This window comes from Lagenorhynchus albirostris, chromosome 5 (genome assembly GCF_949774975.1).
Source record: "Lagenorhynchus albirostris chromosome 5, mLagAlb1.1, whole genome shotgun sequence".
Taxonomy (NCBI): domain Eukaryota; kingdom Metazoa; phylum Chordata; class Mammalia; order Artiodactyla; family Delphinidae; genus Lagenorhynchus; species Lagenorhynchus albirostris.
In genome coordinates, this window is record NC_083099.1 from 123,154,225 (window position 1) to 123,181,116 (window position 26,892).

The 26,892-nt window shown below is 35.5% G+C and overlaps 1 pseudogene; it reads right to left on the bottom strand.

Annotated features, from left to right (window-relative positions):
* Positions 1-2,749: 2,749 nt before the first annotated feature.
* Positions 2,750-26,892, bottom strand: part of LOC132520302 (malate dehydrogenase, mitochondrial-like) — a 28,119-nt pseudogene continuing 3,976 nt past the window's right edge.

Genomic DNA, 26,892 nt, shown 5'->3' on the forward strand with positions numbered 1-26,892 from the left:
TGTCACAGAGAACACAATCCATTCACCATCCCTTCCCCAATTCTGTGCTTTAATTCTTTTTCTCCATCTGTTCTCTTCCCCCATCTCTAAATATGTTCTAGCTTGTCCTATGCTAAAAGTTATTTTTTCATTTAATCCTGACCAACTCTTTAAACTCTTTCTTTTCTTTCTCTGAAAACCTCTTGAAAGTACAGAATATCTTGTCGCTTTTGCTAGCTCATCATTCACTCACTACTGAAACTCTTGAAATTTGGTTTATATTTGGATCAGTTCTCATCTCTACAGACACTTCTTATTCCTTGACTGACTCTTCTTCCTGAGTTGTCTTGATATTCTTCTCTGTGCTATATAGAGCTTAATCTCTGACATTAAATTAAATAATATATGAGTTTAAATAAGATAATATGGGGTGGGATAGGGAGGGCAGGATAGGGAGTGTGGGAGGGAGACGCAAGAGGGAGGGGGTATGGGGATATATGTATACGTATTAGCTGATTCACTTTATTATACAGCAGAAACTAACACAACAATGTAAAGCAATTATACTCGAATAACGATGTTAAAAAAAAATAAGATAATATATGTGACAAGAACTCCAGCTACAACCTAAATATAAGAATGAATTATTATAGTACATATTATAATTGTAATAACAATTATTATTATTAATAATGTTATTATTTCTACTTTCTTGGTTTAAATAACCCTCCAGTAGCTGAATTACAAATTGCTATTCTGATTTCTGGGCTAGGATTTAGTCCCACATATTACTTTTTATTTCAGAAGTATTTCCACTTGTATAGCACACCTTTCGACAACTCAAACATAGCATATGTAAAACTTTTACTCATCTCCCCCATTTCTTGGGGGAAAAATATGAAACAGCATTTGCTTTTTCTGCCTTCCTCATTTCTACTAATAGAAATCCTCCCAGACACAAAATTGAAATGTGGACATTTTTTTGGACTTAAAAACAAGAACTCTGGATCCAAACTTCATGAGTTTGAATCCTGGCTTTGCTAGTTATCAGTTTTGTGACCTTGAGAAGTGTATTTATTCTTTTTGTACCTTAGTTTCTTCATCTCAAAAGTGTGAATAGTAACATCTCATGTGGCTGTTCTGTAGATTAAATGTATTAAAATACATAATACTTAGGAAAGTAGATAGCACACAGTAAGAATTATATATGAGTTTATTGTTATTATAATACCTTTTCTCCCTTAATTTCATCAGTCATAATTCTAATAATTTTATTAGTAGGATTTATGTTCTTACAAAAATAAAACTGAATTTAAATTCAGAAAATTTGAATCTATTCCCAATTCCAACTCTTTCTCAGTTTTTTGGCGAATCATTTAAATTTAAAGAAAGTTTTATTCTGTATGTTTCAAACAAAAGGTTTTACGTTATAATGCATAGACATTTCAACATTATAACTTGCATTTATCTCTTTTTAAAATAAATTGCTCTGAATCTATTTTTAAGGCTTATTACCTCACTACTTAGAACAAGAAACTGTGTAGTAATACTGCCTAGTTTGGGGCCTTAACTCCATCACTCAAGATTAAGTGACTGCAGGTGAATTATTTTATTAACCTGTGCTTCAGTTCTCCCTTTTACAAAATGGTGCCAGTAGTGGTATCTCTCTTGTAGGGCTGTCAGAAAGATTGATGAGTTAGTTAAACACAACAGTGTCAGGCACACAGTAAATGTGCAATGCAATTCTTATTATTAACACAATTCCATGTTCCTTCTTCTAATCCATTTTCAGTATATGCTAGAAATAGAGGTTCCTTAAATCAATAAATGTGCCTGACAGAAATGAAAACAGGTCAAGATGAAATTTCTACTTTAACTTTTTTCTTTATTCATCAATTGAAGATCACCTATATCATTTGATTTTATATTTTAATATGTATAACACTTTCAGTGACTTTTCCAGTAAAATCAGGGTTGACTTAAAAAAAAATAAAGCAACTGCATGCATTTAATTTTTAAAGGCAATTCCATTTTGATGACTGCCCTCAACATTTTCAATGTTTTTAAAGTCCTTCTTTTAAAAGAGAACGTGAAGCTTCGAAATAATGTAGAAAACTCTCATAATAAATAATTATTTTTAATATAAATATAACATCAATTCCTTCAAGCCAACTGAAACTATTATAACATCATTTCACAGCAACCCAGTCATTTACTGCTGTAGCAGAATTTTTTATCTGTTTAAGGGGAATATTACATGAGTTATTGATAGTTCAGTATGTTAGAAATATATGATCGGTTTGACCTAAAAGATAAAAAAGATCACATTTAAATTGCAAAATTATTTTAATAAATCTTTCAACTTTTAATTGATTTCTAAAGTTCCCTCTAAGTCATGCTGTTGTTTTCTTATTTTACAAGCCTGTTATATGTTGTGTGTTATTTAAATTTTATCTCATTCATCATGTATCAGTTAGAACACAAAAAAAGTCTATTGTTTAGGTCATCCTGCATCATTCTCACACAGAGTATTGAGATAATTAAATTAATCTAATTATTTTCTAATCTTTGTTTCATATAAAACTTCTAATTTTTATCTTATTAAATCCAAAAGTCTTCCCAGTATGACTACTAGCAATTATTTTCTCTGCCTGGAGTAGTTCAAAACTTTTACATATACTTTTACTTTTTCCTCTTCTCTTGAATTTGTTTTCTCCCACACTCAAAAATTTGAAAGAAAAAATATTTTTTTAATTGGATGAGAACTTGAAAAAGAAAATCAAAGCCTGCTTTTATTGATGCACTGATAGACTGACCCGAGATTTGGAAGGGGTGTTTTGTTCATACAATACTCATCATCAAAGCAAACTGAAAAGACAAAGGTGTCTGAAATGGCTTTACACTGACATGACGCCTTAATTCGTTAAGGAAACGGACTGCTCACTAACCACCTTCTCATTTCATGTTTTTTACAAACTCCTCTCGTTTCTTGATGGAGGCTTTCAGCTCAGAAATGGCCTTGGCAATCACCTTCTCTTCAAACGGGGGAGATTTTGCCGATGCCTAGATTCTTCTCGATGCCCTTTCCCCCCAGCATCGACGGTGTGGAGAAATATAGATGGTCTGTTTTCTTGGGACTTGACGAGGGAACATTCGACAGCTTTTCAGTTCATCGCATCCACGAGGGAGAAGACAAATCGGCGGGCTCCAGCGTACACCGTGGACAGGGTGGCAGGGTTTGTTGTGGCCTTAGCCTTGCCCACCTCCATGCCAGCCTCCTGGATCCACCCGGTGTGGGTAGTCAGCAGGTCCTGGGGAAAGTCCACTTTGGGGGTGCACTGAGATCAGGGGGATGATCCTCCCAGCATGGCCGCCAATGACAAGAACGTTGACTCGAGCCGGTCCACACCCTTCAGTTCGGCAGCAAAAGTGTTGGCTTGGACAATGTCCAGGGTTGTCACCCCAAAGATTTTACTGGGGTTGTAAACTCCATGTTTCTTGAAAACTTCTGCTGTGATTGGGATGGTGGAGTTAACTGGATTTGAAATGACGCAGATCCTGGTCTCGGAGCTGTGCGGGCACAGGCAGCAATCAGGGTGGCCAGGATTGTGGCGTGGGTGTTGAGCAGGTCGTCCCGTGTCATGCCTGCTTTTCTTGGGACTCCCGCGGTAATAGCCACATTGTCGCAGCCCTCCGGGCAGTCTGGCAGCTGCCCAGCTCCGAGGTGGCCTTTCACCATCGCTCTGGTCTCGATGTGGCTCCCATCGGCAGCCACTCCGGGTGTATGAGCAATACCGTGGAGGGTCGGGCGGCTCACCAAGGGGCTGCTCTTCAGGAGAAGCGAAAGCGGCTGCCGGATTCCTCCAAGCCCCCAGCACGGTTGCTTTAGCACTGTTCTGGGCTGAGGTGCCAAAGCTGCGGCGGAGAGCGGCGCCCACAGGCCAGACAGTGGCAGGTGGGGCGCGGACCAGCACGGGAAGGAGCCCGCGAGGGACAAAAGAAGAAAGAAAATTTGATATTTCTATTTTTATTTACTACTATATTGCAAAAGGAAAGTCTCTGTAAGGAAACATGTGACTGAACAAACTTTGTCCCTTGTAATTCTTACCTGTTTTGTTTTACCAATGTAGTCCAATAATACTCATGTGTATTTACAGATGCAAAGGTAAGTACAGAGATCAACGTGGTTCAATAAACCCGTGACTGCTTAGAAAATTATTAAGTAATTTGGAGGCATATGTTATATTGCTAATGATTATTTAGTTATTACAGAATTTTAATGTTAAGATTATTAATATTTTTAATATAACTTCTTAACAAATATCTTCAGCAAGGTAGAAAATATTATTCCAGTTTTTCTGCATTAAAAGTAAAGTCATAATGTGTTCCCAATAAAAGGCACCAATGTTCTTTGGAGAAATGGCTGATTCTATATTTGGGACAAAGTACAAGATAAGCATGTAATATGTTGTTCTAGGAAGCAAGTATGTGTTCAAATTCTGATGTGAAAGTGTGAAAAGAACAAGAAACTAGTGAAAAGGTGTTCCCATGGGCCAAACTTAATACAGATTGTGTATTTAAAAAAAAAAAGAAAAACACAGAAAGAAAAGGATTGAGGGTAATACATTATAAAAATTCAAATAAAAGTTTCCATGGATCCATAATGATTTATTTATTTATTTATTTATTTATTTTTTGTGGTACTTGGGCCTCTCACTGTTGTGGCCTCTCCCGTTGTGGAGCACAGGCTCCGAGGCCATGGCTCACGGGCGTAGCCGCTCCGCGGCATGTGGGATCTTCCCGGACCGGGGCACGAATCCTTGTCCCCTGCATCGGCAGGCGGACTCTCAACCACTGCGCCACCAGGGATAGCTTTTAAATGCCTTTTTGGTTGGTCTACAGAGAGAGTCTAATGCCTGGAAATTATTAAAGTGGTGAGATAGGGCTTCCCTGGTGGCGCAGTGGTTGAGAGTCCGCCTGCCGATGCAGGGGACAAGGATTCGTGCCCCGGTCCGGGAAGATCCCACATGCCGCGGAGCGGCTGGGCCCGTGAGCCATGGCCGCTGAGCCTGCGCATCCGGAGCCTGTGCTCCGCAACGGGAGAGGCCACGGCAGTGAGAGGCCCGCGTACCGCAAAAAAAATGTGGTGAGATAAAAATCTAAATAGGGTGGTAGAAGCAGAAATTTAAAAGTATCATGGATGCTTTAGAAAAATATATTAATAGTTCATATGGAGCTATTGATATTTGTGTCAAAGAAAAGTGAATTTCTAAAAATAGCTTCTGGGATTAAACTACATGGAAGAATATGGTAATATGGAAAGAAACAGGATTCTCCATTTCTACTGTGAAAAATTGACTGATACCACAGTACAGAGTTATGTTTATGTTGAAGGAAGAATTTACTAATGGTAATAGTGAGAACAGTATCAAGGAGTAGTTTTATGTATTTATCACTGAAGATTCTAAAAATTCTTCTTTTTCATTGCTTCTTTCTCTATTTCCTTTCCTCTCTCCTTTCCAGCTTTCCTTCCTGCCTTCCCCTCCCTCCTCTCCCTACCTTCATTTTTGTTGCTCCTTGTTTTCTCCCTTTATCCTTTCCTCATTATTTTAAAATTTATTCATTAAAAAATAAATATTCATTAAGCATCTATACTGTGAAAATTTCTGTTTTCTTTCTGGGTCAGTAACAGTCTTATGAGTTAGCTTAACACTGGAATTAACTATTTGAGTTTCAGATCATGAAGTCAGCTTGTTCAATCTGATAAACTACCACTTCATTTACATAAACGATGAAAATATCAACTTTATTATTAAGACAAATTTGAAATGAATGAATGAATTATTTGGTGCAATAAATAAGCCTACATAATTAAAACTATGACCTAAAGTTTATTACAATCATCTATCAAAAAATAAAGCATGTGTGCATGGTTGTGTGTATGTGTGGATATGTTTGGTGTGTGTGTAGTGTCCCAAAGCCAATTATTGTATTATCAGCCAATTCTTCAGAACTAACAGCTGAGACTTGGACTTAATGACATTTTGAAGTTATTTCTGCCATTTGGGATATGTTTGCCAATGTTAACTCACATTTTCTTTTTAAACCTGTTTCTTCCATGTAATTCTTCATGACTGTATGAACCATTATTGATATTATTTATTTCCATTTTGCAGGAATGTTTAATGTTTCTTTTCTTTGCTTCTTGAAATCTAATCACTAACCTTGTGAATACCATATGTTTCTCCTTGTCTTTCTCTGGGGTAAAATTTTAACGTCTGTTCTAGGGCATACAGATTTTTCCCATTGTTGCCAAACACATTACAGATATTAAAATTGTGTGTAGTTCATGTTCCAGTGAATTGAATTAGCTTATCAGCTGAATGGTTACCTATTCACTTGTTTTGTGAAGTAGAGCTAAAAAGCTTAGGTGCTCGAAGACTGAAGGTGAACTTAAGGACATGATTTAAGCCTTGCAATAGTACAGAAAATAAGCAGTGTGTAAAAATGTGGCTGAATTTCTTTTGCATGTGATAAATGTTGATTTTGTTGTTGTCCTTGTTCTCTCTGTAGTTCACTCTCTGTCATTCCAAAGCATTTAGGCTATTCTGTGTCCACCATAACTGGGAATGGAAGTTTTCAGCATTAAACACGTAAGGGCCACAAATAACCTTCCCAGGATTTCCATCCCCAGGGTGGCAAAGAAGCCACAGAATGTACCTGTGGCTTTAGGATTGGTATGAAAATAGCAGCAAGAACAATAGAATCTGAATAAAGTCAGCAGATAAGAAAGAGGAATATTTCAATGATAACATAATGAATGAATGACTGAAGACTAGATGGGATGAAGAAAATCTCAAAATTCCCCTATTGAGATATTACATCAAGGATTAAGTGAACCCAGCAAAATCTCAGCACTGGGTAAAAACCCTAGATTGAGTGAGTTAAAATTTTCAACCTCAGTGCTATGGGCATTCAAAATAGAAATCAAGTTGAATCATCAGGAAAAAATATGTTATTTCTTTTATACAGTTGAATTTGTGTTGACATTCATACCTACAAATGTCAAAAGAGAAAACAAGCAATAGGCCTTTAAGGCTTGTATATTTCTTGCCATATTTTAACTGTGCTTCCACTTTGACATGCTGAGTTACTATTCTTTGAAAAGACACTAACCTGGCATTATTTAAGTTTTTATCAAATGACCAAACTTCCTTCTCACTTATGTACTAAACATTTCTTAAAGTATTTCATTGTCACTTGAAATGCAAATTATTTAAGTAGTAACATTTACTATGAAAATTATGTTCTCTGGTTTCATCATACTGACTCATTGTTTAATCCTGGTTTCACTTCGTAATTGCTGTGTGATCTTATTAATCTACCTCTTCTAGTCTGTTTCCACCTCTCTGATATGAGACTAAATATAACACTTCACAGCTATTTTTTTAAATTTAATTTAATTTATTTTTTTATACAGCAGGTTCTTATTAGTTATCTATTTTATACACATCAGTGTATATATGTCAATCCCAATCTCCCAATTCATCACACCACCAGCCCCCATGCTTCCCTCCCCACAACTGTTTTTTAAGAACTGTAAAACTAATCATAATAGTAGTAATGGTATTAAAAATAGTACTGTAGAAGTAATAGTAATAGTGGAAATAGTAGCAATAATATCAAAAGGGGAAAAAAAAAACAGTTAAAATTTCTGAGCAAGCATTGTGCTAAGCATTTTCTCCATGAACCACGGTAGACATTTTCTAGGGTTTAACTCATTTAATATTCACAGCAACTCCAGAGGTAGGCAGTGTTTTACCCCATCATATAAATTAGAGAATTTAGCTTCAAAAGATTAAGCCACTTCCTTATACTACCCAGATGATGCACGTTGGCTATAATTCACATTTAGAGCTTGCTTTCCCAATCACCATACATGATATAAAGGGAAAAAAGTAAGTCAGGCAACAAACATGAGCTCTTTCCCTGACCTCTACAGTAGTTCTCAAACTTTGGGACATCAGAAATATCTGAAGGACTATATGACGCCAATGATGCTGCTGGTGCCGCGATCACACTTTTGAGAATAGCTGTTCTAGATCAGATATGTGAAGGAACCCATGAAGTTATAATGTGGCCTTGCTGAATGAAATGTAGGTGCTACTTATACATAGATAAGTACAGACTGTCACCTAATTTGAGGATATCATTGACAAAATGTTGTCTGAAAGTTCATCATTAGAAAATCATTACTTTCCACTATTATATTTTCTCAAGTGGAATTAATATTTTGGAAGATATATAGTATCTATTCATCCAGTTATGATCACTTCAGTGGACAAAAGTGTAATACAAAGATGAATAATATATGACCCTTGGCTTTAAGAGTCTTAAAATCTAGAGAATGAAACTAAATCTATAAGCAAATAATGCAACAAAGCTTATAGACCTTATGCAAAAAGACAACAAGTATATATGGCATCAAAGCAGAGGATAATAATTCTACCTGAGTTGGAGTATGCAGTGGAAAGTTGAAACATTGAAAAGTAGAATAATTGGATAGAGGAGCTGATGTTTCAGCTAAATGTTGAAATCCAAGAATTTATACTAATCAGATAGAACATAGGAATCAGGTTGGTAAAGCATGGGATGGAGGGCGCATGTTATAGTAGATGACTGAATAGCTAGGCAGGTACCAGATTAAGTATAGTTTTTTATTTATTTATTTTTGCGGTACGCGGGCCTCTCACTTCTGTGGCCTCTCCCGTTGCGGAGCACAGGCTCCGGACGCGCAGGCTCAGTGACCATGGCTCACGGGCCCAGCCGCTCCGCGGCATGTGGGATCCTCCCGGACCGGGGCACGAACACGCGTCCCCTGCATCGGCAGGCAGACTCCCAACCACTGCGCCACCAGGGAAGCCCAAGATTAAGTATAGTTTTATGTATCCAACCAAAACATTTGGACTTCATGCTGATCACAATAGTGAATTTCCAAATGTTTTTTGATCAGGTATGAAATATCTGCTTTGTGATTTACAAGGAATAGTCTGATAGTTTGCAGGGTTTACTGACCAGGAAGCAGATCAAGGTTAGTAATATTAATTTTATTAATAAACTAATCCTGAGAAATGAGGAGTTCCTCAAGTAAAGAGGTGGCAATATGCATATACAGAGGGAATAAATTTGACAGGTAGTCAACAAGAGAGAGTAACAGGACTTTTTTGTTTTTATTTTTTTTAATTCTATGTGACTAGTGTAGCTAGAGACTAAATAAAGGATGAATCAGATTTTGGCTAAGAAATTATACAAATCAGTGGTTCTCAAACTTTTGTTTACTAGAATCTTCTGGGAACAACTATTAAGACTTTCGGTACACAGTTCATACCCCTTGCAATTAATCCAGAATCTTTGGTAGCAGCTGTAATTCCCACATGAGCCCAAGGTCCAGCCCAGTTAGGTATTCACCATTATTATAGATAATTGTGCCATTTCCTAGGTAGGAAACAGATATGTAATGTGGATAAGACTGTGCCAAAAAAGAATGTAGAGAGAAAAATAAATTGAAAATATAAGAAAATAAATAACAGTGGAATGAATGACCTGGAGATTTTAGGATGAAGAATGCAGGTGGAGACACTAAAGTTCAAATTTAAAAAAGATATAATTCTTGAAACTAAAGGAAAGGAGGTAATGAACAATTTAGATATAAATACAATCTCACTGAAATAGCAGGGAGCTGGAATGTTCATGCACAATTGCCTCAATTCACTCTGCTAAGGAGTGGCTGTGCTGCCTGCAATGACAGAGGAGAAAGAGAAAATTGGAGTAAAGAACTTGAGGAAAACATTCTCAGCTATTGAACTGTATAACTGGGCATAATTGGTAGTGGGGTGCTGGTAGAAATTAGGAATTTCTAAGTGAGAGAAATCATTTAAAAAGGAGAGAAGATCACCAATGGAAAGTGCCTATTTGCTGTTATTTGCTCTAACCATGAATTCTTTTCTTACTTCTGGAAACCCCTCTGTTTTTTTAAGCATTACATTAAAAAATATAGTGTGCTCATGTTCTCATATGCCTTGTTCTTTTGGTCAAGTTGTATGTCCAGAATTAAGTACCTGACCCCACTGAAACTAGTTACAGCCCTTCCCCAAGGCTTTTGTAATTTGAAATAAGAATAACCAGGAGTCATTTTTTTCTCTGGTTTGAGGTTCTAGCAAATGTGAGACTTGGATTCTGTGAGACTGCTTTCTTCACCGTGTGGGATGGATGGTCTGAAGTCAAAGCTGAAGAAATGCCAAAAAAAGAAAAGCACTAAAAAGAAGACGAGATCGGGAGGAAAGTTATTAAGATGTTCCAGCTCCATTCCTGAACTTCCTGTTTTGTGGTTATCTAATCTTAAATTGGAAGTATACTGTTGTATCCTGGTGTATGTCAAGAAATAATTCCTTTCATTTTGTATTTTCAAAAAGATAGCTATCAAAAATGTGTAAACCTTATAAAACTGTAATGTGGAAACTACACTTCCCAATCCCCTGCAGTAACTTGAGGCCACGTCCACTAGAATATAACTGGAAATGATGTGGGTTTTTTCCAGGCCAAATGAACCAGGAAGCATGGATGCCTTTTCTACCCTCTCTTTTTCTTTAAACTTAGATGAAGAATACTCTGAAGCCCTTTGAAAATGCAGAAATACAAAAAGAAAATAGCCTAAATCCCTGAACTTTCAAGTGGAAGAAAACAGTTAAGTGAAAGTTACAGCTGCTACAGATATTTACAGGATAGAAAAATAGCCCTGATCGTGTTAAGTTACTGAAATTGTAGAATTTATTTATTATAGTGACTAGTGTTTCTCTATCTGCCTAAATGATGCACTAAGACAATTTGGACTTAACTACATCATAACAAAGAATTTCCAGTGTGGTAGTCATTGTTTTGTTTGCTAAATATTAACAGTCTTTAGGAAACATAACACTCTAAATTATCCCCTTGTAGGACTAAGTGATCAGTTCTGGCCAACAGTTATCAGCAGAATTGACTTATATCACTTCCCTGTAAGAACTTTAATTTGCATTGTGAAACACAATTGAACTTTTTTTTTTTCCTATTTCTCCTTTCCTTTGGTAACTCTACCTACATACATATCTGATTCTTTGCAGTTGTAAAACATCACTTTTTCATATATTACTATTTATATTGTGTCTCAGAGCTTTATTTTAGAATGTTTCTTTTGCTATGTCTTTAAATTCATTAATATTTTCTTTTGCAGTGTCTAACCTGATGATAACCCCATCCACTATATTTTTCATCTTGAACATTGTGGTTTTCCATGCTTAAAGCTTTATTGGCACCTTTTCTAATACCTTCCATGTCTCTCTAAAAATTTTCATTCTTTCCTCTAGTTTCTTGAATATCTGAAATAAATTATAATAACTGTTGCTAATGTCCTTGTCTACTAATATAGCATATGTGTCAATTCTGTGTAGGTTTTGATTGATAGATCATTCTTTTCATTGTGGAGATAATTTTCCTACCTCTTTGTATGCCTGGTCATTTTAAATTGAATACCAGACACTGTGAAGTTTACTTTCCTGGAAGCTGAATTTTTATTTCATACTCCTTTAAATAATATTGTGCTTTGTTCTAAGATGCATTGAAGTTACTTGAAAACAGTCTGATGTTTTTGGGTTTGCTTTTCAACATTGTTAGCTTGGACCAGAGCAGAATTTATCTGAGGTTTCGACTCAATGCCCATGAATTATATTGGTTTCAACTCCGACGGGTGGGAATTGTCAATATTCTCAGACAGGTGTGAGATCAAATCACTATTTCCTCTGATTCTTTCAGGTTTTTCTTCCTGAGCCTCCTGCAGTTTTTTCATATGTCTGCTGAATAGTCAAATGAGGTGATCTGCAATTTTCTGGAGTTCTCTATCTGTGTGTACCTCTCCTCTCTGGTGTCCTGTTTTGTCACTTCTAGTGCCCCTGCTTCCCTGCACTCTCAGCTCCATCTTCTCAAAATGGGAAATCCATTAAACTCCCACCTGGGATCCCCCATTCTGTGCTGTGATACAGAATGTCTTAAGTCTTGAACCCGTTACATAATTTGCAGGTCCATTGCAAAAGGAAGGTGCAAGAACCCTTGTTCAAATATTATGAATAATTTCAAGACAGTGACAGCAGGCGCTACACCAAGTATCAGACTGTGCAGCAACACCCATTTCATGGCTGTGAAGCCAGCCCTGCTCAAGGAAGTGATTTAGGACAACACCAGTGCTCTTCTAGTTGTTTCCATATGTCATGGTTTGTTATCCTTCATTGTCCAATGACCAGTGATTTTTTTTTTTTTTTTTTTTTTTGCAGTACGCGGGCGTCTCACTGCTGTGGCCTCTCCCGTTGCGGAGCACAGGCTCCGGACGCGCAGGCTCAGCGGCCATGGCTCACGGGCCCAGCCGCTCCACGGCATGTGGGATTTTCCCGGACCGGGGCACGAACCCGTGTTCCCTGCATCGGCAGGCGAACTCTCAACCACTGCACCACCAGGGAAGCCCTGGCCAGTGGTTTTAAAAACACATTTTCTTTTATTTTATTCTGATTTTTAGTTTTTTCAGATGAAAGGAAATCCTTTCTTTGTTACTCTCCCTTGTTCAAAAGTGAAAGTTCCCCTTACTAATCAATGTTTCAATTACATAGCGGCCTTTTTACCTTGAAATGACGTTGGTATAACAATTATTTTTCTTGGATCTTAGCAATTCAGTTTATCGAGCAATACTAGATAGTAAATAACATTGTTTTATTTAGTGTTCATTTAAAATCTGATACATATAGCTGGATTACTGTCTTTGGTACAGCTATCAGAATTATTTAAGAAGGGGATTTGTATTTGGTTGTGATAAAATTTGAGATTTCCTGAACAGATGTACTGTTTACTGTTGCTCAAGTACCTGGATAAAAACTAATTGCAGACTTTCTATTTAGATGAACAGATATTCTGGTTGTCTGGTCTTGGAAGCTACCTCTAATTAAATTAATTAGAGCACAAATTAAAAATTTCATTTTCTGCAGGAACTTGATAGGTGACACAAATAAGTTTTGAGGGCTAATATAAGGTATTAATGCAGAGGAGTGTATGGATGACTGAGGAGCGGGCATGCAAAAAATGTGTCATTTTTTAAAAAAAAGCTACAAATGTAGCTGTTGATGTGAAAAATAATCATAAAAATATTGTACAGGCCCAAAGTATATGATATCCATGTGTTTCTTTCTGAGTATGGGTTCTGTTTTATGATCACTGCCTAAAAGCATTGTTATTTGAGTTTTTTTTTTCTTTTAATCAAGGAAAGTTTGTTCAAAAAGAATGATATAGAAACATAAAATAACAAATTATAATAAACTGGAATGACTCTAGTTGAAGCTGTGCAGCTGTGAAGGAAGGTCAGTGCCCACAACTGCCCATACCTCCATCACATATTGATGGTCCCTAGATGAGAGTATATCAAGTTGTTTTCTTAGAAATCAAATGGATAAACCTTTGCACTGGACGGCCAGCTTTTTTTTTTTTTTTTTTTAATATGAGGATGGTTAAAGCATTGCATTTATAACTATTCTTTCTAATATAGTAACCACTAACCACATGTGGTTATTAGGTACTTGAAATGTGGCTCATTCAAAATACGATCTGCACACCATATTTTATAGACATAGTAAAAAGAAAAGGTAAAATACATTGATAGTAATTTTAGTATTGATTCCATGTTGAAATGATATCAGCATTAACTGATATATATTATTTATATTAATTTTTCCTTTTTTAATGTTTCTAATGCAGATACTAGAAATTAAAAATTGAATATGTATCTCCCATTTTGTTTTAATGGACAGTACTAGGTTCAAAACACTTGGGCATTAGAGAACATCAGAGAATAACAATGCATAGAGCATGGTGGCAATGAATTATTTTTGAACTCTCAGTTTTTTGAGATTGAACCAGAAGTTTTTTTTTCTTTGTTGTTTTTTTTGTTGTTGTTGTTGTTTTGTTTTTTTGCTGTACGCGGGCCTCTCACTGTTGTGGCCTCTCCCGTTGCGAAGCATAGGCTCCAGACGTGCAGGCTCAGTGGCCATGGCTCATGGGCCCAGCTGCTCCGTGGCATGTGGGGTCTTCCTGGACCGGGGCACGAACCCGTGTCCCCTGCATTGGCAGGCGGACTTTCAACCACTGTGCCACCAGGGAAGCCCCAGAAGTTTTTTAAAGAAGAAAATGCATTAAACCTATTTTTATTATTGAATCCTTTTAAAATTTGTATAAATTAGCATTACGAAAAACATAAGATTTTTCTTTCATCTCTGCTTCTTTTCAGTAGCTTTGCTGTTTTTAATAAAGTCATATTTTTCCATATATATATTTTAAAAAATTTACCTTTATCTAATTTTATCCTTGTTATAACCCTGTGAGATAACAGACATTATCTCCATTTTATCTTTACCTTTCCTTGACTCATTTGCCTCTATTTAGGGAACAGGGCAGCTTAGAACAACGGTTCATCGGTGAATAACTCATAGTTTATTAATTCAACACTTACAGTTAAGAAATCTTTTTTATCTTATTTTCACAAAACCAATACACTTGAAAAATTGGCTGTCTCCAGTATCATTCTTGGAGTTCCACAGGCTATTTATCCATCTAGATGAACTCACTGTGCCTCCTTAAGCTAGCATTTCACCTTGGATATTACATCTGTGGCCCTTTGGAGACAATGCCATTGCAAAGCTACTTCTTAGAAATATGAAAGACAAGAATTTCAGCCCGTGGTAGGCTAGGAAGGAAGGCAGTATTATGAAGTCCAAATTTTCTATCTTTCCTCAAATAATGCCCCATAGCGCAAATAAATTGGCTACAGCTGAACTGAGGTCTATTTCATGGAAATAATATGGAAGTTGCAGCTGTGCACAGTCACCAACTAAACCATCTGAGGTGGGCTCACAATGGCCTGCTGGTGGTAAACCATCAGTGGTGTGACCAAACACTTTTTTAAGTGCTAGATGGCCTTATTTGAACTGTGGAGAGAAAGGGAAGTTCTAGACAGACTATCAGTGTAACAAATAGTTGCCCACTTTGGGCTATCAATGTTGCAGAATATGGAAAAAAATACTTTCAAAATTAACCTTGTGTTTCTTTCTTTCGTGTTTAAACTTTATGGATATGTCTCGATATCATAATTATTTTGAAAGCCTCTGTATAGTTTTCAAATGGTGCTGTGATAAATTACCACAAACTTGGTGGCTTAAAACAACACATATTTATTATCCTGCATTTCTGTAGAAGTCTGACATGGGCCTCATTGTCCTAGAATTAAGGTGTCAGTGCCTACTTCATTTTGTTCTGGAGGCTCTGGACAGAATCTGTTTCCACATCTTTTCCAGCTTCTAGAGGCCACCTACATTCCCTGGCTCCTAGCCAACTTCCTTCACCCTCAAAGCCAGTGCCTTTATTTTTCTGACCATTTCTCCCCTAGTCATGTCTCCCTTTGATCACAGATGGGAAAAGTTCTCCATTTTTAAGAATTCATGTGACTAAATTGGGTCCAGGCTAATGTAAGCATCTTGAGGACCTTAATCACATTTGCAACATCTGTTTTCCCATAGAGAGTAACAAACAAATTCTCATGATTAGAATGTAAACAATATTTTTTGGAGAGGTGGGGGTAGGGGTGCAGTACTCTGCATGCCACAACCTCTATCGCTCTGAGCATTTCCACAGGACATATGTCTACTAAAGGGAATAATTCTCGTCTTTTCATTTCATAAAGATATTCTGCCGAAGAACACATTGTAAAGGCATTAAAAAATTCCTGCTCATCTATCAATCAAAAACCTTTTTAAAAGCAGTTTATCTCATTATGACATCTTTAAGTCATTTAACCCTCTATCTAAATCAAAGCTTAGATTTACACATTAACATGGACACATAAGGAAAGTTAAGAAGTAAGATTTACCTTGGGCTTTATACTTTTCCTCTTTTAACCATGGCAAATTTTATAGATCTGACATTTTTACTTTACTTTCACCGACAAGAGAAATTTTTTAAAAATATTTCAAAAGACAAATGCTATTTATGATTCAAAATCTTATTTAAGATTCAAAATAAAGTGATTAGGAAGACTCCTGTACACTTCCTGCTGAGTTTACCATTTTTAAGACAGGGTAAATATTAAGCCGTCATCAATAAAAATTTATTTACTGTTAGAGTTCTCCAGAGAAACAGAACCATTAAGAGATATATCTCTATCTCTATATCTATCTATTTATCTCTCGTCTATATACCTATCTAAAGAAAGATTCATTTTAAGCAATTGGCTCAAGCAATTGTGGCGGCTGGTATATCTGAAATTTGCAGTATTAGCTAGCAGCTTAGAAATTCAGGTAACAGTTGATGTTTCAGTCTTAAATACAAAATCTGTGGGTACACCAGTGGTCTGTAAACTCAGACAAGGTTTGTATGTTGCAGTACTGAGGAAGAATTGCTTCCTCTATTATGGAGGGTAATCTGCTTTACTTTAAGTCAGCTGAGTGTAAATGTTAATAGCATCTGCAACTACTTTTATAAGAAAAGAAAATCTAAACTAGAGTATGATTAAAAAACTGGTTACTATGGCTCACCCAAATTGACAGATAAAGATAACCATCCCATTTATGGAAATTATTATGGAATAAAAGCTTCATCGGAAGGACTCATTATTTTTTTAAGGACATTTTAAAATTAAATCTGTTGATTCAATAATTATAGAGTGCTTACCACATAGATATTTACTATGTAACATTATATATATATATATAAATATATATATACACATATATGCACATATATGTTTTTATGCATATATATTTATAGCATTGGCCATGTAAACATGAATGACACACTGACCCTGAGCTCAAAAAGTTGTTGTCTAATGAAAAAGGTAAATATATGTGCAAAGCATCACAGTGTAACATTCTTGGTGCTAAAAGAAGTATGAATTCTGCAGCACGATTGCAGCATGAAAGGAGTGTCCACTGACATAGGCCCAGGTAGCCATGCTTGAAGGAGTGGAAAAAACTGGCTAAGGAACAAAGTAGAAAGGGCATTGCAGGTAGATCATAGACCAAATAACATTAGATTTCACCACCTGTTTGGAGAACTGAACATTTTAGTGTATCTGGAATTCAGGGCAGGATGTTGTTAGGAAGGTAATTGGATTCCTACTGTGAACAGCCTTGATTGTCAGACCATATCTGTCTTGGAGGAACCAAAAGCCCATTAAAGTAGTGGCTGTTGTTTAAGGGTGTACAACAGATTTAACTTAACAGTCCTTAAAAAAGGCCACTTCCCTTTGAAGAAAGATACTAACTCTTACTTGATCCCTCGCCAGTGTGTGTCTTCTTTCTAAAGATAGAAAACATGAAGATACTTATTCAGTCGGCCCAAATATTAAGGAGCTGAGAATTGGTTTTAATTATTCTTGTAGCCTTTTAATAAATTTCACGGATGATTCTGAGTTACAACACTACTTTAGAACCAAAGCATTTAAGGACTGTAAGTCGGGGGAGAATTGTTTTTTTTCTCCTGTCTACTTTTATGCTCATTTTAATGGATACAGGGCACAAAATAGAAATGAAATCATTTCCTTGTTAAATATTTCTCGTTAAAATGTTAAATAATTACTAAATATGGAAGTTTTAAAAAATAACTCATGGCTGGTTTCATATGATGCAGACTACTGCATTCTACTGAAGCTGCAGGCACATGAATGCATGTGCGTAAGAAATTACCTTACGCTGCGTAAGAAATTACTTACGCTGCGTAAGAAATTACCACAAATTTAGTGTCTTAAAACAACATTTAGTATCTCACAGTTTCTGTAAATCAGAAATCCTGCTACAGAGAAACTGGATTTTCTGTATCAAAAATATATACACACACATATATATATGTGTGTGCATATTTATATATATATTTTCAATGCTTGAAAGCACTGAGATGGAAACCTTATTTGTATGTAAATAGGTATTTCTATGTTGAATTGTTGACTATCACAGATTTGCATTAAACATGTGAAAATTCAAAACAAGGTATATAATGATCCCACACATTGCATTTTTGCTACAGTAAATTTGATCATTCTCAAATTCTCTGTAGGAGGGCGTTTCCATCTCTCCAAGTCTTTCCAGGGATGACTTAAATTCGGTAGAATGTTCACATTCACAGGCACACCTGGCAGCAAACAGTTCATGTGCTGTGGTCCCTACAACACAATGTATCACTGCACAACGAGAAAAGCACTGCAGAAGATGATAAACACCCTTTCAAGACTTCGGGATGGAGAGTAGTTAAGACCAGAATTAGATGATTCTGAGACTTATGAGCGTTTTGCATCAGAGGAAATATTGTGTTGCTAAAGTGAACTTTCATTGGACCGTCAATATCTGCAAAACTATAACCGAAAATCTGAAACTGTTCATACCTTCTCCTAGAGGCACAGCTTCTATGTTGTTTCTACAGTTATAATGCTGTGGGTCAGGATTTCCATCTCATGTCCACTATCCAGTTCTGTAAATCCTAATTTGGGACAGAATTCCAATCTTTATATGAAACATTGATGCAAATTATTTCTCTGTTATAATTTGTATTTAGTGGTCCTTTTTTTGTTCCACTAAGAGAACCCTATTTAATGAAAAATAACAGTGCTATTTTGTGCATCATGTTGTCAGAAAAAAAAATTGTTTCTTTGTATTCTGATCTTCTTTATTTCCTCTTTCAGGTCCTAACAACACAAAACAAATGCTCCCAACTTATCCATATCATTTTATCTCCATCATCTTTTCCCACCATGGCTTTCTCACTCTTCTGTGCCCCCATCTTCATATATAACTAAGATAGCCAGGTAATACGCATTAAAATGTTTAGAGTATCTGAGTTGAACAGAATATTTCTAAAATTTGTCACCAGTTTTTTGAGTTCCTACCTTAGTCTTTCAGTGTTTTACACAGGAGAATTCATGTTATCCATTCATAAGTAAGCACTTAAAAGTATTGTGTCTGGCTCATGATTAGGTATTAAGCTTGAAATATTTTCTTTAGTAGACAGGTTAGAGCACACATATCTCCTGATAACATATATAATAGGATAGACTTAAATAAATGATTAACTAAACAAATGAGCAAGTTGCTTCATAGATCATTTCTTTTCCACTGTATAGAAAAGTGCCTGACTCAGTGCTTGAAAATTGTCTGACTTTTCACCATATGCAGTATGGTTTCATATTATTTTCAATAAGAGTTGGCATAAACTCTATTTACAATATCCCAGTGTCATAGTGACCATAATAAAGAATATAACCCCTTGGTTCCTTCATTCTGTCATTTATTAATGTATATAACATTAGTAGATTATTACTGTGTGTCAGCCATAGTGCACAGAGTATGAATCAGACATGTACCCTGAATGCAAAAAAGATGCAATATAATAAGATACTTGATATTGCAATTGCAAGTTCCATTATGTCATTTTGGATATGTTAATCTTTATGCCTGCTCTCCATATGCTTTTGCATTGGAAGCTGCCTACTCCTGCCTCATCCCCACCTTGCATCCTTTCAGTTCCATATGCCTCATTGGTCAAGCTTCATGCTAAATGACCCAGACCTTCCACTTTAGGGTCATAGTGATTCCATCAGGATGTTGATGCATCACCAAAGCATTCAATTTACATCACCTACAGTCTATGCAAAATTGGCTTATAAAGATGATACTAACTTAGGACAATTTCTTGCAAAGAAATTTGAACTAAGACCATGTAAAGACTTTGAGTGGTGAAGTTTCTGAAAGGTAGTAAGATTGAATTAGGCTAGACAAGGTATTATGGGCCATGTTTCCCTGCATTGGAAGAGAACAATACTTCCTATTAGTACCTGAGGTATGTTGGATATTTTGAGGACTGTGACAGGTGATCTGGGGTTAGTTGCCCTGGGAATCTGTTAAGGAAGAGGATTCTCAGTGGTGCCATCATTCAAGTAAACAAGGCTGGGAAGACTTTAACATCTTTTTTTTTTAATTTGTTAATTTAATTTAATTTTTTTTTGACCGTGCCACACGGCTTGCAGGATCTTAGTTCCATGACCAGGGATTGAACCCAGGCCCTGGCAGTGACAGTGCTGAGTCCTAACCACAGGACCACTGGGGAATACCCTATAATCTTGGTGACTTACTTTGGGAAGAAGTTGAATACCAAAATAATCCAAGCTTGGTGATCATTATTCTGTGTGTGGTTCATACGAGGAGTAAACTGAGACTCTTCCCACCATGCCATTTCTAGGCATGAGTATAAAACACACCATCTATAAATGGGGAACCAAATGAGGGAAAATATTATTTACCATGTGATTAAGGAGTTTATAAATCCACTATCACTCACAAATTGTTGGTTGCTTTAGAATGGGAGCCAGAAATTTCAGTGATGTATTTTGGTGTGTGAGGTATGTAGTCAAAACCATTGCTGGGGATTGAGTTTTCTAATGATGAACACAACAATATCTCCATTCCATAGGTTCTTTCTATAGTGACTTAGAATTTATTTTCTCCCCTTGAAACTGAATGGCTCTTTATGACTGTCTCAGTATATTGCATAATCATGCCATGCCCATCTACCATGGTCATTTGCAATGCTCGCTCTTGAAAAAGCAGAGACTCCACGGAAAGGGTCTGTGTATGGGTATTTGCTGACAGTATAGATGAGGTCCCAGCTGATATCTAGTGCTAAATCGACATCTATGTGAATTTACCTTTTGAAAGTAGATCCTCCAGCTCTAGTTGAATTGCTTCAGCTGAACCTCTTAAAATAAAGACAAGCTTCCCTCTGAATCTTTCCCAAACCCTGCCCAAACTACAGATACATGTACAAAATAAATGATTTTTGTTCTCTTAGTCCACAAAGTTTTGTGATGTCTTTATGAAGCAATGGATATAACTAGCAACTAATACATTGTGTTATCCTTGATCTTTTTTTATTCCTGTTATAAATGTGAATTGCTATTGCAGTTTTCCTGCCATTATCCCATTACTGTACTTAAGTTTTGTCAGTTGTGGTTGTATTTACTATTTATTCCATTTGATTCACAGGAAATAACATTAGGATGGGGTTATGACTGAACTAGGAAATTAATGAACACAGCTTGGAAATCCTGGATTCTAAAACTGGAAAGTGCCTTTAAATAAGTTTTTTTTTTTTTTTTCCTCACCTCTCGATTTAGTAACAGGTTATGTTTCTGATCAGACTTTTTGTGAGGTGGTTATAAGGATGATTACAGTGGTTATGTAAGATGGTTAGATCACATTTAGCAAACATCTTTATAACTGATGAGTGTCAAGTAAATAGAAACATGAATAATAATTAGAGAATGACACATTTTGGATTGGAGCTCATTTCATCCATACTTCCTTATCATGGAAATTTTTTGATTCATAGCCCATTTTATCTAGGCAGGCTTGGTTTACTCCATGTACTTATAGACCCAGAAGAAATAATGAAGAGAAAGAAATCCAGAAGCTTCTTTGGGACCCATAATATAGATTTTGTGACATGGTTCATACCAAAATTAGCTGGATTATTCAGATTAGCTTTCCAGATTTGAACTAAAAATATGATTTTCTGGTTGCACAAAAAAGCAATTGGAACTGGAGCAGGACATATTGAGTTTTATGCATATTAAATTTATGGGGGCTTTACCAAGAAGAGAAAGAGAAATTTTGAGCAAATTGGAAGACAGTAAGAGAGTTTTAGAATGTGAATGCGTCATACAGAGCAGGGAGAATAAATAGAAACAATTCATATTCTTTTTTTTTTTTTTTTTTTTTTTTGCAGTACGCGGGCCTCTCACTGTTGTGGCCTCTCCCATTGCGGAGCACAGGCTCTGGACGCACAGGCTCAGCGGCCATGGCTCACAGGCCTAGCCGCTTTGCGGCATGTGGGATCTTCCCGGACCGGGGCACGAACCCGTGTGCCCTGCATCGGCAGGCGGACTCTCAACCACTGCACCACCAGGGAAGCCCCAAAACAATTCATATTCTTAAGTTTACCACAGTACCTTGAAGCCAGAAGTTGCTATAGAGCTAACCTCCATGAAGGCTGGCTCTCTGTGAATCATGTATTTAAATCCCCATGAAAACTACCTCTTCCTTACTGCACCATCTGTATTCTTGTAATACTAATTTCTGTCACCATTAACCACAATTTCTTGCAATCAAAAAAGCTAAAGAGAAACAAGAGTATCCTATGGCGAATGGGTTCACAAAGGAGACTGTGATCTATAAATGAAGGGTGGGTGAATCTCATTATGATAATGCTCTCAAAATGAATCTTCAAAGGTGAATAAGTGTCCAATGATGGATGAGGATATTAAAGGAAAAAAAAATAGCATAGAAAAGAATATGAAAAATTCAGATTTAAAAGTCTACAACTAGTTTAGAATAGCTGAAGCAGGAGTCCTAGAAAGGACATAGTAAAAGATAGGTCAGAGGTAAGATCGGAAATCTTAAGATGGAGGTACATATATATCCCACTATGAAGTTTAGATTTGATATTGAAGGTGAGAAAAAAGTTATGAAAGACTTAATGCAGGACATGGCATGCCTGTACTTGCATTTTAGAATGTTTTAGAAATATAATTTCAAGGAGAGGAAGATTAAACGCTGGAAGTTCAATGTACATATAGCTAGCAATATTAACTTGGATAATGCCTGACTCTGGTAGGGAAAACAGACACAAAACATATTAAGACCTTATAATCAACTGAATATAATTATTGATCCAATATGAAGTATGTAGGTAATAGAGTCTGCAAAGACTCCAAATGAATTACTTTCCTGGTAATGGACAAAAAGTTTCAGATTGGGAGCGAATAATAGATTCAGTTTTGCCAGGTTACATTTTGTTACATTCAGCCTCTTATCTAGTTTCTTATCTTGGGCACATCCTTGATTTTTCTTTCTCTATTATAACAACTCTACAGAGTAGCAGATAAAATGATCCCAAATCTAACCATTTCTTGTCACCTTTATCAATACATCTTAGTGATTAAAAATATCTGCTTGCAAATCAGTACCTTGATGCATGTGTTAATGTTCTACCCTTTGCCATCAAGTCAATATTGTTGGAGCTTATTGCTGAGTGAGAAGTCTGATGAAAGATGTCAGGCAGACAATCAGAATTCAGACTGACATGGCTATGCAGGCTAGGTAAGACATTTGGAATGGAATTTATTTTTCTTTGAAAAGAAGTTACTGGAGTTCTTTAACTAGACAAGTCGAGTATGTGATGAAATTTTTAAACAAACACTGATGTTTGGAGAATTGAATATAGGATGGCAAGGATAGAAATAGGAAATTTTTCCTCTAATGTAAACAAAGATGGCTGAATTTCTTTTCCTTTACTGAATCAAACTTGTTTCTAGTCTCAAGGCATTATGCTTGCTGTTTCTTTGCCTGGATGGTCTTAGCCCCAGATTTTCATGTGGCTTATCAATAAGATTTCAGGACTGCCACCCCTCTGAGTCCTTGCTTCAACATCCTACCCAAGTAGCTTTTCCTCTTGTTGTTCACTGACTAATAATTCTGCTGTGGTTTTTCAAAACACATAGTAATCTCTGAAATTATATTATTTATATACTTGTTTATATTCTGTATTCTGCCATTAGAGTATCAGGCCCATGAAGACAGGAAATGTATTTTTCTTGTTGACACTGTGTTTTCCATATCCATCATAGTACTTAGAGTGATATGTGTATACAATATGTGTTTGTGACTAGATTGGGAAGTGAAAGAAAAATAAGATATACTTTAAAATTTGTGAGTTATTTGCTTAGAGATGACAAGTGAAAGAGACTGTCCAAGAATAAGGGATTGCTTTAACTTTGAAGATAAGGGGGAGAATTTTGACCTGCACTGGTAATTTGTGGGTTGACAGTAAATAAAAGTATTATTTTTGAAGATTGTAGAAAGTAAATTATAAATTTAAAATTAATAAAAAAGGAAAGATTTTTCTTCTTTAAATAAGTTTCTATTGAGTACCAGGCACTTGCTAGGTACTAATATGCTTAAACTCATTATGCCTCCAAGAGCCATGATATGTTTTCTTTATTAATTCAGAATTATTTCAATAAAATACATATATATTTTTTTCCTCTCTCTCTCTACATATACAGCATATATATATATATATATTTAAGCACGAAGAGTTAAATCTGTTAAAATCAATGTACTTACAGAATAGTGAAAAAACTACATGTAAAGCACATAGCATTCATTAAATTCAATATTGACAAATATTTATATCTCTTTGGGCATAAAAAATACAGAAGCTATTTGTATTTGGGAAAAAAATGTTTTTTATATATTGGCCACTAAACTGTGAAGTAACATGTCTTTGTTGTTTTATATTTACCTGCCTTGGATAAGCCCAGATTTGACTAACAATAAAATTGTCCACTGTTAAAATGCCTGCAGAAATATTGTTCATGTTAAATTATAACAAGATACTCATGCTTACAGTGCCAGGCTATCAATAAAACAACTAAAAGTTTATAGCACAGTGGCACATTGTACCCATTGTTGTTATTGTGACATATTATGGTACCTTGTGCTATATTATACTGTAATTCAGACACTAGCTTATGTGACTACTATTCTTTATCCAGAAAAAGATAGTATTCTCATTTCCTGCAAAAAGATGTAATATGCATATTTCAGACTACAAAATATATCTATTTCCATAGTAGTAGTTTCAATTATTTATTGGGATTCTTCATAATATACTAGTAAACATATTTTAAATTAACTTGTGAAAATAAGCAAATACATAAATAAAATAAGCAAAGAGCTTCAAGCTAATGAGATCCTGGAACATGTGAATATATTATTTTAATAAAGCACTGACTGTACAATAGTGTCCTAGTTCTCTTTCATCTGTGTTCCTCAGGCTAGTGGGAGAAGGGATTTACAATAGTACAGGTATGGAAAACCATTTTGCTTTCTCTTTTCCAAACTTTTAAAAAACTTATCCCTTAGAGGTAAATTATTAGGCAAAGTAAATGGGATAATAAGGAGTTGGGGAACTAAAAATAATTTTTTTAGAAGGAACTTATAATATCATTCCTGTATGCTAGGGCTGAAGATGGACACAGCACCACCACCTCTGACCACAGACACACACAAAAACACACAAGAACAAACACACTTTATATCTTTAAAATATTACAATATTGTAGAAAATAAAATTTATACTTAGGAAAATATAGAGAGTTCAAATATAGTCCTCCTATAAATAGGTATATCCCCAACAACTCTTTTTTAAAATAAATTCTCTAGAAGGTTATAGAAGTGGGGTGAGAAGGTAAAATGAGAGAATGAAACACTGAACTATCAACCTATGATTAAATGATAGCAGGTTTGACTTTATTTATTTTACCTTTTGGTCATCAAGGATTCCCTGTGAACCAGGAGTTTCACAGCTAAATAAGACTGATAAACACTGAAGTAGGTTATTTGTGCAGTTCAACAGTAACATTGTAAAAACTCAGGGGAAAAGAAAATGTAGGATATATACAAATGATAAAATGAATCTAAACACCAGTGCTTTGCCTTCATTTAGTATAAATGAATAACCTTGAGTAAAGATGCTAATATATATTTCAAATGATACACTAAGTTTTAATGAGGAAGTACAGTTTTCAAGAGAGTTTCAGGAAATTTAAATCTAAATCTAATTTAAATTTAAATTAAATTTAAATTTAAATCTAATTCATTAATACATTTAGTTTTTTAAAAATCTTCAGTCTCTGTATTAATATCTTCATTTTAAGAGTAAGAATAATTTTAAGAATAATTTGTTGACTCATAAAACTAAAAAAAAATACTCGATGTTACACATTTAATTAATTGTTGGAAAGAGGCTTTCAAAGCAGTTTAAAAAACACTACATAGCCTATTCTCTTAAACTACACTGCACTGCTATGAAATATCATAAAAATCTCAAAAACTTGTGTTAAAACATTTTGGAGTATTGCATTCAGTTATATGAATACTTGTATGATTTTTCAAACTTAGAGAGATCGAAGAAATTGCATAAGTGAAATATCTACAGAGGTAGAGAATAAATAATAGAAAATGCTTCATGAATTGAATATTTTACTAGAGTTTTTACCATATCTTCTATTTGTGATTATCCAACATAAAAATGCATGGAAAAGACTTGGAGAGTTTTCATAAGAGAGCAAATACAAGAATGATGGAAAATATGATATGTAAAGAAAGAGTAGAAGAATTGGGAATATCTTGCCTGAAAGGCCTAGACAGATTTAATAACTATACTCAAACATATAAAAGGTTATGCTTATTAGCATGGTTTCCAAGCATCTTTACAGTGGAAGCAACAGAAAATAACAGCTTAAAGAACTTACAGAACAGGATGCAGCATCCCCTGCCTCTCCCTATAACTATAACTCAATCATTAGAGTTGAAATTTTTTACAGTTTCTAGAAATCTTCAGAGAATAGTAAAAATACTAAAAGTAATATATGGGAAAGAATAAAGGGCTATAGATGAGGAAACGTTCTGGTTTTAATTTTATAACTAATTAACTCTGTGACTTTGTTTAAGACATTTCATTGGTCTGAATTTCATATGCCTTGTTTGAAAAAAGATACAGCTGGACTCTAATGCTTTTCAGTTATGCTTGGGTTTCTAGATTTATTGAAGGCCTTGGTAAAGGATCATTTGATACCTCTGCCAAAATCTTAAAAGAGAAATGTGCCTTGATTGAAAAAAAAAACAACGTATCAAATGAAGGAAGCCTTACTTTTCTGGTAATTAGAGCTCAACAGCTGAGACT